The sequence below is a fragment of the Sturnira hondurensis genome, unplaced genomic scaffold, assembly GCF_014824575.4.
Source record: "Sturnira hondurensis isolate 20B ecotype Veracruz unplaced genomic scaffold, ASM1482457v3 Scaffold0020237, whole genome shotgun sequence".
Lineage (NCBI taxonomy): Eukaryota > Metazoa > Chordata > Mammalia > Chiroptera > Phyllostomidae > Sturnira > Sturnira hondurensis.
In genome coordinates this window covers 866,133-877,448 of record NW_028092868.1, presented here as the reverse complement: position 1 = coordinate 877,448, position 11,316 = coordinate 866,133, and the positions used below count along the sequence as shown (strand labels likewise).

Sequence of the window (11,316 nt, the reverse complement as noted above, 5' to 3'; positions counted from 1 at the left end):
CCCACGTTCTCTGGAGTCCTCTTTCTTGTCTTCTCTTCTCTGAATTCTGGACAACTCACATAAAATGAAAATTTTATCTTGCTTTAAAAAAAAGATTTATTTATTTTTAAAGAGAGGGGAAGGGAAGGAGAAAGAGGGGGAAAGAAACACCAGTGTGGGAAATAAACATCCACCTCTCACATATCCCCAACTGAGGACCTCGCCTACAACACAGGCATGTTCTCTTACTGGGATTCGAACCCATGACCTTTCATTCGCAGGCCCACAGGCTAACATGCAGTCCACTGAGCCATGCCATCCAGGGCTCTCCTGATTTATTTTACAGAGCAAGTGACTCTCCTATGATATCAGTCCACTCTCCTGCCAGCCCAAAACCTCACCTTTGCCCACCGAAAAGGCCCCTTGAGGTGTTTGAATAAAGAGGGATTTTCTCTTTAAAAGGAATTATTCTGTTAGAGTCAAACCACAGCAAACTTTATTCCTTGACATAGAGTAAACTACGTATTTAAAGTATATAATTTGATATATTTTGCTGATATCACCAACAAGATATTGAACATGTCCATTACCATAAAAGTTTCCTTGTGACCCTTTGTGACCCCTCCTTCCTCCCTGTTATTTCTTCCCCCACACTCAGGTAACTATTAGATTTGTTTCCTGTTTCTATAAAATTTAGTTTGCATTTTCTAGGCTTTTATATAAATGGAAGCATATAGTTGGTTCACTTTTTTAATCTGGCTTCTTTCACTCAGTATACTAATTTTTTTTTTATTCCTCACCCAAGGACATGCTTATTGATTTTAGAGACGGAGCAGTGGAGGGAGCGAGAGAGGAGGAGAAACATCCAGTGACCGGTTGCCTTTCCCGTGCACTCAGCTGGGCACTGTTCTCACACGTGCCTGGACTGGCGATGAATCCACAGCCCGGCCATGCGTCCTGATGGGAACCAAACCTACAACCTTCCAGTTTTCAGGATGACGCTCCAACCAGCTGAGCCACAGTGGCCAGGGCTTAGTGTACCTATTTCCATATACATTCATGTTGTTGCAGGTATCAAGAGTCCACTACTTTTATTGTCGAATACTCTGATGCATGGATATACCACAGTTTGTTTATCCATCCACCTATTCATAGGTATTTGCGTTGTTTCCAGTTTTGTTTATTGCAATTTAAGCAGCAAGAGTGTTATATATGAGTCTTAGTATGGACATGTACTTTTGTTTCTCTTGAATTAATACCTAGGATTACAATAGCTCGATCTTTTGGTTAAATTTTTATACAAAAGCAAAACTGCTTTTTAAAGTTGTTGAACCATTTTGTAGTCACATCAACAGTATAGGAATGTTCGAGTTTCTCCCCATATTTGCAAGCCCTGGATTGGCTGGTCATTTTCATTTTAGACCTTCTAATAGTGGGTAGTCATGTGTAATTATGGTTTAACTTATGTTTCCCTGAGATTTATCATCTCATCATATGTTTATTGACCAAATGCTTTCCTTCTGTTAAATGCTCTCTATTCATCTCTTTTGCCTATTTTTAAACTGAACTGAGCCTTTTTTATTGATTTGTAGGAATTCCTTATATACTGGGAAGAACAAAACTGGATCTACAGTTATAAATAAATAATACAATAATTAATACATTACAAAAATAAACGCTGTCTTGCATACTCACAACTATGAACCTATTGTTGCCCACCCTAGTCCATTGACAGATTTAGGTATTTCAAATATCTTATCATTTATAGCTTGTATTTTTATTTTCTTTAAGCTTTTGATTAACATAGTACTAAATTTAATACTGTCAAGAGTCTCATTCTTTTTTTAAAAGTTAGCATTGTTTTGTGTGACTTATGTAACTAATCTTCCTTTACCCTCAAGGTCAGAAAGATTTTAATAGTATTGTCTTCTAAAAAAATTTAAAGTTTTGTTTTTGACATTTAGTTTTTAGGTTAAGTGAGGATGATTTTTATCTACGGTATGAGTCAGAAACAATTTCATTTCTTCCCCATATAGATAGCTTTGCAATCTATCTCTTAAATAGTCCCTCCTTCTCCACCAATGACATGCCAGCTCATTAAATTCCATAAAAAACAAATTCCCTGTGGGCACTTATACTGACGCTGCATTGTGTCTGTAGATCAGTGTGGGGAGAGCGACCTCTTTAAGGTGTTGTTTCTTCCTAGCCGTGGCCTAGGGACGTCTCCCCATTGATGTAGGTCTTCTCTGAGGTTTTCTGAAAAGTGAAGTAATTTTCTGCATAGGTCTTGCACTCTTTTCTCCTTAGATGTACTCTTAAGTAGTTTATAGTTTTGTCGTGAATATAAATGAAGCCCTTTAAAAAAGTGTTTTGTTCCTAACAAAGGAACAAAAATATACAATTTTTGTTGGTTGCTGGTGCAAAAATATACAATTGATTTATATCATTGATCTTATATCCAGTGACATACTTATCCATTACTTTTATTAATCTTTTTAACTCCCCTCCCCTCTCCCTGGTAATTACTAATCCGACCTCTGTATCTATGATTCAAGGTTTGGGGCTTTTTTATATTCCACATATAATTGAGAGTGTACAGTCTTTGTCTTTCTCTGACTTATTTAGCTTTGCATAATACCCTCAAGGCCCATCCCTGTTGGTGCAAATGGCAGGATTTCCTTCTTTTTTTGTGGAAGAATAATATTCCATTGTATATAAATACCACATCTTCTCTATCCATTCCCCCACTGATGAACACTTAGGTTGTTTCCATGTCTTGGCAATTGCTAATAATGCTGCAATGAACATGGAGATGAAGATAACTTATATAAGAGAAATGATTCTATTAAATAAAGAGCAAGAAATGATTTTTTTAGATAAATACCCAGAAGCCCTGTAGGACTATTTTACTGTCTATTTTTTCTCTTATGTATGGGTCACATTTTTCTATTTCTTTGTATTAGTATCTGTGTCTGTCTGTCTATCTATCTATCTATCTTTGTACATTATGTATAATAGCCCTGGAGTCTGAAGTAGATTATATTTTCTCCCAGGGAGAGAACAACCTTTTCTTCCTTGAGGCAGCTAGATGGTAGACTCATTTCTTCAATTTCTTCAGACTCATTTCAGTCTGATACTGAGCTGGATGGATTTACCTTCAGTTTCAAATATCCTGAGAGTGATGTCTGTCTTGTGTTTTTTACAGGCCTTCCCTTTAAGCAGACTTCTCTCTCCCAAACATAGTAATATCTCAGGAAACCTCTCTCTGAACGTCCTCTAGCCCCCAGTCTCCTCTGCTGCTCAGCACTCAGCAAGCATCCCGTGAGGGAGTACTGGCCGGCGGGGGAAGCCAGCCGTGCAGTTGAGCTTTTCCAGACTCTGCTTCGTCAAGGCAGCCTGCGTGGCCACGCAGGGCGGCTGGCTTCTCGTTGTCTCAGAGCAGGCTGGCCCCACACTGACAGTCCAACAGTTTGGGCTTTCCTGGCCCTGCCGAGGCTCCGCGACTGCCCTCTGAGAGGGGACTGCCCACCTTGGATGGGTTCTTTCTGCTGTGGAATTCAGTTCCATTGGCCTTCTTTGTACTCATAGCTTTCCAATGTCTCTAAAAAATATATAATTTTTTCAATTTATTCATTTGTTTTCTAATTGTTACCATGAGTACAATGATTGGCTTCTACATTCCACATCCTAACCACCAGTTTTAAAGACTTTAAATTCCCATTAGGATTTCTTGTTTCACTCAGCTATTCAAAAGAGCTTTTAAGTTTGTACTTTTGTACTTTCCAAAAATATGAAATTTGAAAGTTTATTATTTTATAATTAACCTCTAACATAATTCTGTTTTTATCATTGAATATTGTCTATATCAGGAATTGGCAAACTTTTTCTGTAAGGGGCCATAAAATAAATATTTTCAGGTTTTGTGGGCCACATGTTCTGCTCCATTATAGCATGAAAGTAGGACAATATGCAGGTGGATTCATACGGCTGTGTACTAGTAAAACTTAATTACAAACACAAGTGGAAGGCTGGATTTGGCCTGTAGGCCATGGTTTACTAAGCTTTGGTCTATACTATATTTATTATTTGGAAATCCATAGGCTTGTTTTATAACTATTTCATGTGTACTTGAAAAGAATACGTATCCTTTATTAGATAAAGACTTCTATGTATGTCTACTGGATTAAACTTGTTCCCTTGTTGGTCAAATCTTCCATATATTTGTTGATTTTGTTCGTTTGGCCTAACAACAGAGAGAGGTGTGTTTAAATCTCCTCTTAAAATATGCAGTTGTCAGATTTTCCCTATAGGTCTAACTGGGGGGGGCATAGGGGGGTCCTCTGCCCGCAGGGCCCCCCACCTCTGGCTACCTTGCATGAGAATACCAAGACATGATCTACTTAGGGAGGAAAGGTAGTCAATCTCCCAAAGAAGGGCCAGGAGCCTTTTCCTCACTGGGCTTTTATTTGGTTCAATTAGCATGAGAATACAGGTAAAGCTCATCAATCATTGTCAGACAGTAAGGATCAAACAATAGATAGCATACAAAGAACTACTAAGGCTTATTCTGAGTCAGGGTCAGTTAGCTAAAGGGCTACAAAACTTTGGGAAATGAACTCATTTCCTACTCAGACCCTTATCATTTAATTGAGAGCATTCTTAGCAAAGCAGGTTTCACAGGATTTTATGCATTCTTTCTTAGGCTTGATCTCCCGGGGAACATGCCCTTTCCAGCACAGAGCTGCACCACCCTTTGTCATTGTTTCAGGATTAAGTAAGGCAGCTTTTAGGAGATTAGGAGACTTCTTACAGACAGAATGAGGACTGGGGCTATGTCAAAGCTGAGGGGTGAGGGTCCATCACTCCCTTTTGCTATAGCCCCCCCCAAGTCCTTCCCTGGGGGCTCCCAGTGATCGTGCCTGTCTTAGGTCATCCCTCCCTTGAGGAATCTTACCCATCATTGGCTAACCAATCAAGCACTGGGGGCCAGGCAGAGTGAAGTAAAAAAGGCAGAGGCAGCGCCCCTGCCAGGGAGATAAGCTTTGTCTCCTAAGTGGCTTATGGTCCCAAGGTCACTCACTCAGCCTTAGCTATGGGGGGGTTTCAGCTCCTGAGACCAGGCAGGGCAGTTCTCAACATTTAACAATTTTTGCTTTAAATATTTAGAGGCCAATTTATTAGAAATTTAATATCTTCTCGAGGAATGGAATTTTTACCATTCTCATTCTGCCCCTCTTTGTGTAAAGATGCTCTTCATTTTAGTATTCTGTATTATGTGGTATTAAGTCACCAGCTTTCTTTTGGCAACTATTTCCTGGGATGGGGGCGGGGATCAGTGGATATATCCTCTCCCTGAAAAGACGAGTATTTTAGCACTCTCTCATGTGCTGTGGTCTCTCCTAGCCCTCCGGATGGGTGATGGTGCCTGAGGCGAGTCAGACCTTATCCACTTACCCAGGCAAGGCTTATGGCCTGGTGTGAGTCCCTGGGCCCTGGTACTGGGGTCCAAGACATTCCTGCCCCTAGTGAAGGAGCAGAAAGGATTATCTCAGGTTATATACAGAGAGGGGCAGAAGGAGATTTTCAGTCACTCTTCTCTTAAACAACACCATTTTTCACCTACAAAAACAGACATTTTGTATGGTACAGTCAACGCACATGGATATAGTTGTTTTCATTTGAGGCAGTGGTAATGAAAGTGGAGCTCTACACGTTACTCTGTATCCAGGTTTTTTGGTTTAACAGTACATCATGGATAACCATTATGCTTTATGTCATTTTTTGTTTCTTATAAACATAAAATACTGTTCATAAGGTATCACAGTGCTGATAAAAAGTTTGTTTTATAGTGAATGGTGGAGGGACAGGGGCCAGGACTGGGCACAAAAATAAATATGATGGTGGGATTAGGGCTGAGGGGGCGGAGGAAAGGAGATTGACATTTCCCAGGGAAACTGACAGGTTAGCCAGCATCCCAGGTCACGTCCATCTTCTTAGAATTGCTCCACATGTCCTCTGGCTCCTAAACACCTACCATGAAGTGCTTATTGCTCACGTTATGGCTGCCTGGCTCTCTACTGCTCGTACTCATGTCTTAATCTGTGTTTTGTCTGTCGGCTCTGCCCTGCACCCTCCTCCCACTGCTCACCCACCCCCTTTCCCTCCTGTGCCTGGTACCCAGAAGGCAGCACTCACTGGAGCAAGTGGGACATTCCCATTTCTTCTCAAACAGAACTAGAGCTACGTGGTGAGTCTCTGGGCCTCAGATGCCAATGTGTCTGGATTTCTGAGTCTGCTTGTGAGGTCAGAGAATGCTTCTGGGGCAAGAACAGGGGAGACTGTACAGGATTAAAGCTTGGATCTGAACCAGTGGACCATGTCTGGAGTTTTTGCACAAAAGAGAATTGAACTGTAGAGCAGCTTGGAGGGTATTGTGATAGCCCGGTGCCCTGTGCCTCCGGGGACTGGAGCCCTGTGGGAGTACATAGCTGGCATTTTTTTGCTTGAGATTAGGAAGTCTTTTGCTTCCTCTGTGAAGAGGCTTGAATTCAATGACTGTTGTGGTAGGATGGAGTCTTTTTTTTCTGGTAAAAATGAAGCAGAAGCTTGGCTCCAATTGTTACAGGATGGTAGGCAGATGAGTGCTCTCTCTGCTGGTGGAAAGCCCGTTTAAGAGCATGTGGTCACATTTTTGTCTGACATTATCAAGAGCATAGAGAGGCTGTGATCCAGACTCAGACGGGTGAGCCTTTCTCCTGATGGGATTCTCCAAATGCCATCTTTGCAGCAAGAAGTGTCACAACCCCATTTCATAGTAAGTTTCTTTTGGTGTCACGTTATGGTTGACAAATTTCCTATTATGACTCAAGGGCTGATGTCATTTCCAGGTAGCGGTGTCTCTGCTGGGGAAGCACTGATGGGCGTGGTGAGATGACTGGACAGAGAGGCGGAGCTTTGTGTTGTGTTTCTCCCTGGGCGTCAGTCTGCCTGTCTCTGAGATGGACTGACCAGCTCTCTGCCCTGTTCCTCCTATTGCAAAGGATGCTGGGAGAGCATGAGGGTACAAGTTGGAAAGAGAATTTAAGCTGCTTATTTACTCTACCCCAGTTTGTTTTCTCTGAGTTGGATCTTTCATTAGTGTGTTCTTTGGAGTAGAATTGTCTAGGGTTGATGTTATTTTCTCTACTGAAGAAGAAATTGGGTAGTGTCCAAATGCAGGCAGGATGGGATCCGATATGCAGAATGGTTCAATGGACGCGTGTGTGACCGTACAGCTGGCTGGGTGTGATGAGGAACCTCAGAATGACATGAACATGTTCTAAGGACTGTTTCCTCCAGAAACGAAGTAGGTCCTGGGCTGTGAAGTAGTTAATACCTGTGTAAAGCACTGACAGTTTAAATACACAATCCAAAAACATTTCTTCTTCATCAGCCAAATCACAAAGGCAGGATTTGCCGCAAACCACACGGGAGAGGTGTCACTGAGCTACGGAGGCTCGGGTCCTGTGAGCTTTATTGAACTTTCTCCAGAATGTGGACCGGGCTGCAAAGCCACCCTCATGTCAGCAGGCCCAGCCGAAGGACACATGTGCTTGAAGTTTCTATCATGGTCATGTTGCTTTAGTAAACATATTTCTAAGTCCAGGGTCATCTCTTATACTTTGGTGGGTCAGTGACTGTCTCTTCACTAAGAACCATAGATAAGCAGGATTGTCATCCTTGGGAAGTTGAGGGGGAAGGAGGAGAGTTTCTCTGTAAGAATTCAGAGAAGGAAGGCCAGCGGAAGGCAGTCTGAGGAAGGCAGCTTTCGTCTCAGACGTAACTAGCCAGCGACGGAAAAGGCTGCCTTGAAGGGGGAGGCGCCACCTACAGGGTCTTGTCTTAGCCGGGGGCACGAGCAGGGGTGGCGCAGATGTGCCAGCTTCTTTCCAGTTCCCAGAGAATATGCTTTTAGCTCCTGGAGTCTCGCCCCATGGGCAGTTAATCTCCAAACTGCTGAAATTCCTGTATTTTATTCCCCACTTCACCAGATAACTTGTCGTATTTCTCGCTACAGCTGCAGACCCCTGTCAGGGCTTCTCTCAGAATATCAGCTGTGAATTCCCCTTCCCTGGAGAGCAGGAGAGAGTAAGAGAGAGCCAGGACTATTATGCTTTAGTGGGTGAACCCCCTGACGGCCGGCGTCTGTTAGAACACGGCTCTCAGCTTCAGCAGGTCACGGAGCGGCCAGGAGGGCTTATTGAAAACAAACTGTTGGCCCTGTCCCAGATTTCAGTGTAGGAGGTCTAGGGCCTGAGACTGGGCATTTATAACAACTCCCAGCTAATGCTGCTGCCACTGGTGTGCCAGAGACCGCACTTTGAGAACAACTTCCCTAGGGCACGAAGACCCTACCCAGCCCGCTCTCACTCAGTAAGGCCCTCATCTGGAAAGGGTGGGTTAGTAAGTATTGGGGTGCCTTGTCCTCCTTCTCCACAGCTTTCTCTTCTCTTTTATCAAGGTCCACTTGTCCCTTAGGGGCCTCCAAAGAAAACTCTGACCCAGACCAATGTGTCTCAGATCCAAAGTCACTTCCTCCAGGAAGCCTTCTATGAATACCCAGGATTAGACATCATGGCTCCTGATAGTTACCACACACACTTCATAGTTTGTAACTGTTAATTCATGTGATTTCTTAATTCAGACCCTTCTCCCCCAGAGGCTATAAATTCTACAAAGGGCAGAATTAAGAACAGTGGGAAAGATTTCAGGAACTGCTATAAAGGACACATGGACAAAACCAGGGGGGAGGGTGGACGCAAGGGAGGGAGGGAGATTTGCGGGGGTGGAGAAAAAATACAACTGTAATTGAATAACAATAAAATAAGTTAATAAAAACAAAAAAAGAACAGTAGGAAAGAAATGAGGAGATTAGGTGGGGGAATGGTGGTGTGTCACCTAAAGGATTGTGGGAGAACAGGGGGTTTTGTCTACAGGGAAGAAGGAAGGAAGGAGGTGGCCTGGGACATTAACTGGGACTTCTGGCTCAGGCCTACCCCAGCTCTGTCTAGTACCAACCAGAGGTTTTTCTCCACTATTTTTTCTACCAACTTGGGCATTTCATTTCTGCAGATTTTAAAACAGGAGTTGGTATTGCTAGCTCTGAGCTACTTACTAGCTCTGGGGCTCAAAATAAAGAGCTAAAAGCCACAGGATGAGACAGAGCCGAGTTCAAAACCAGTTCTGCTACTGCTGCATTCCTGTGAGCACGTGACTTAGCTTCTCTAAGCTTCAGCTTCCCCGGGCATAAGCAAATGGTTCCCACTTCTTTGTGTTGCTCGGAAGCTTCTGGAGTCCATGCATGGGCAGTCCTAAGCACAGTGCCTGGAAGACAAGGGCTCAATGGACATGAGCTACCATCATCATCATCATCTTCATTATCCTCTTCACCATTGTCACCATCCCTGTCTCCTCCCCCACCCCGCCCACACATGCAAGGTTTCTGTGAAGTTCCAGTGGGACAAAGAACTCCATAACCGTAAAGCACCATCTGAGTGTCAAGGGCATCCAGGTGCCCCACCCCCACCAACAAGGCTGCAGTAACACACTCTTCACTGGAAAACTAAGGCCCATGCCTTTCCTTTTACAGGATGCCAGTGCAGACTTCCCCCCTTCCAGTCCTTCGGCGGCTCTTGATACTATGACAAATGCATCTTTTGTCCTTTTCTGTTCTCAGGACTCCAACTAACCAACTAAAGAACTATCACTCGGGGCATTGTTCCCAAGGAAGAGAAGGCCCGAGACACCCACCCACACCTGCCCCGTGCCAAGAATCTACAGCTGGATTGCAAGCTCAGCATATGTTGGCCTTTTGGAAAAATGAGAATGAGACTAAGTGAAGAGCCAGCAGAGGGGCCTCAAGTCATCCCAAGGCAAGTGAGTGGGTGGCTGTGCCATGGTGGTATCACTCCTCCCGGAGCCAGACCCTCCCTGGCCTTTGCATTAGGTAACTTCTTGTCCTTCTCTGTAAAATACGATGATGAATAGAGAGATCCCCAAGTCTCATAGTCTCCAAGGGTAGATCCTTGAATTCAAATACACATACTTTACTGATGAGGCCCAGAGAGATTCAAACACTTTCCCAGGGTTACACGGTGATCTATAACTGGACCCGACCTCACACCAGTTAGGTGTTGTTTGAAATAACTGGGCTAGTGTAATTTTTTAAAAAATACAGATGCTGTGCTGGTATTCATCACAGCTTGATAAGTTGTAAAAGGCCTCTTTCCCCTGAGTACTCACTCTCCCATCTGTATTAACCTCGGAGCTGAGCTGATGCTGTGCTGTTGAGGGTGCAGGAGCTGGAGCCAGCCTGCATTCATATTTCAGCTTTGCTACTTACCAGCTACATGACCTTGGAAAGTTACTTGACCTTTTTTGAGCATCAGTTACCTTATCTGTACAATGGGATATATTACTTATGAGGGGTTCCTATGAATTAATGCCTTGAGTTATTTGTAGCAGTGCCTGACTAATAATAAGCACTCAATAAATGCTAGTTATAATTATCTCCAAGTGAGTTGCTTAAGGAAAAGATGGAAGTCAATTGATTAGAGAGTGCATGCTCTCTGAAAAAGAGCCTAAATCCATACAAAGAAAGCGTAGCTGGAAACAAACAAGGAGTCTGGCCATTAGCCAATGCAAATGAATTGTAGATATTTCTATTATTAAAATGCTGGGATATTGGGATCCCTAAAGTTAGGTAAATTACACAAGAAATGAAACATCTATTTAAAAAAACTTTTTTTAGATTTTTATTTATTTATCTTAAGAGGGGAAGGGAAGGAGAGAAGGAGAGAAATATCAATGTATGGTTGCCTATCCTGAGTCCCCTGCTGGGAACTGGCCTGCAACCCAGGCATGTGCCCTGACTGGGAATCGAACCACGATCGTGTGGTTCGCAGGCCCACACTCAATCCAGTGAGCTACACCAGCCAGGGCTGAAACATCTATTTTGAAGTTATGTTAAGAAGGTGCCTGTCCCAGCTTGTTTTGGGGGGGACAACACTTAGTTTACACAGATGCTTTAGATTCTGAGGACACAGTTCTAGAGAGATCTGTGGAAGTCCCAGAGAGGGGACCATGGGCTCCCAGGGTGGCGGAGGGGCTGGGCAATGGTGGCCAGTGGAAATGCCATCAATTTCTGCATGAATTCTAGACCAAGCAGTCTTTTGCCAAAAAGCAGAGCTGCTTTGAATGACTCAAACTGAGTGCCCTGAGGTAGTCCTGAGGGCTCCTCTCCCCCCTTCACTACTGTAATTTGGGTGATAGTAGATAGTGAGCTATGGAAGGAGGGGA

The 11,316-nt window shown here is 43.5% G+C and overlaps 1 protein-coding gene across 1 annotated transcript in view; it reads left to right on the top strand.

Annotated features, from left to right (window-relative positions):
- The window catches only part of HKDC1 (hexokinase domain containing 1), a 62,587-nt gene extending 52,702 nt beyond the window's left edge, over nucleotides 1-9,885 (top strand). The window contains exon 19 of the transcript XR_005064047.1: nucleotides 9,695-9,885. The gene's annotated coding sequence lies outside the window, so the exon portion shown is untranslated. The remainder of the gene's footprint in view (nucleotides 1-9,694) is intronic.
- Nucleotides 9,886-11,316: the final 1,431 nt, after the last annotated feature.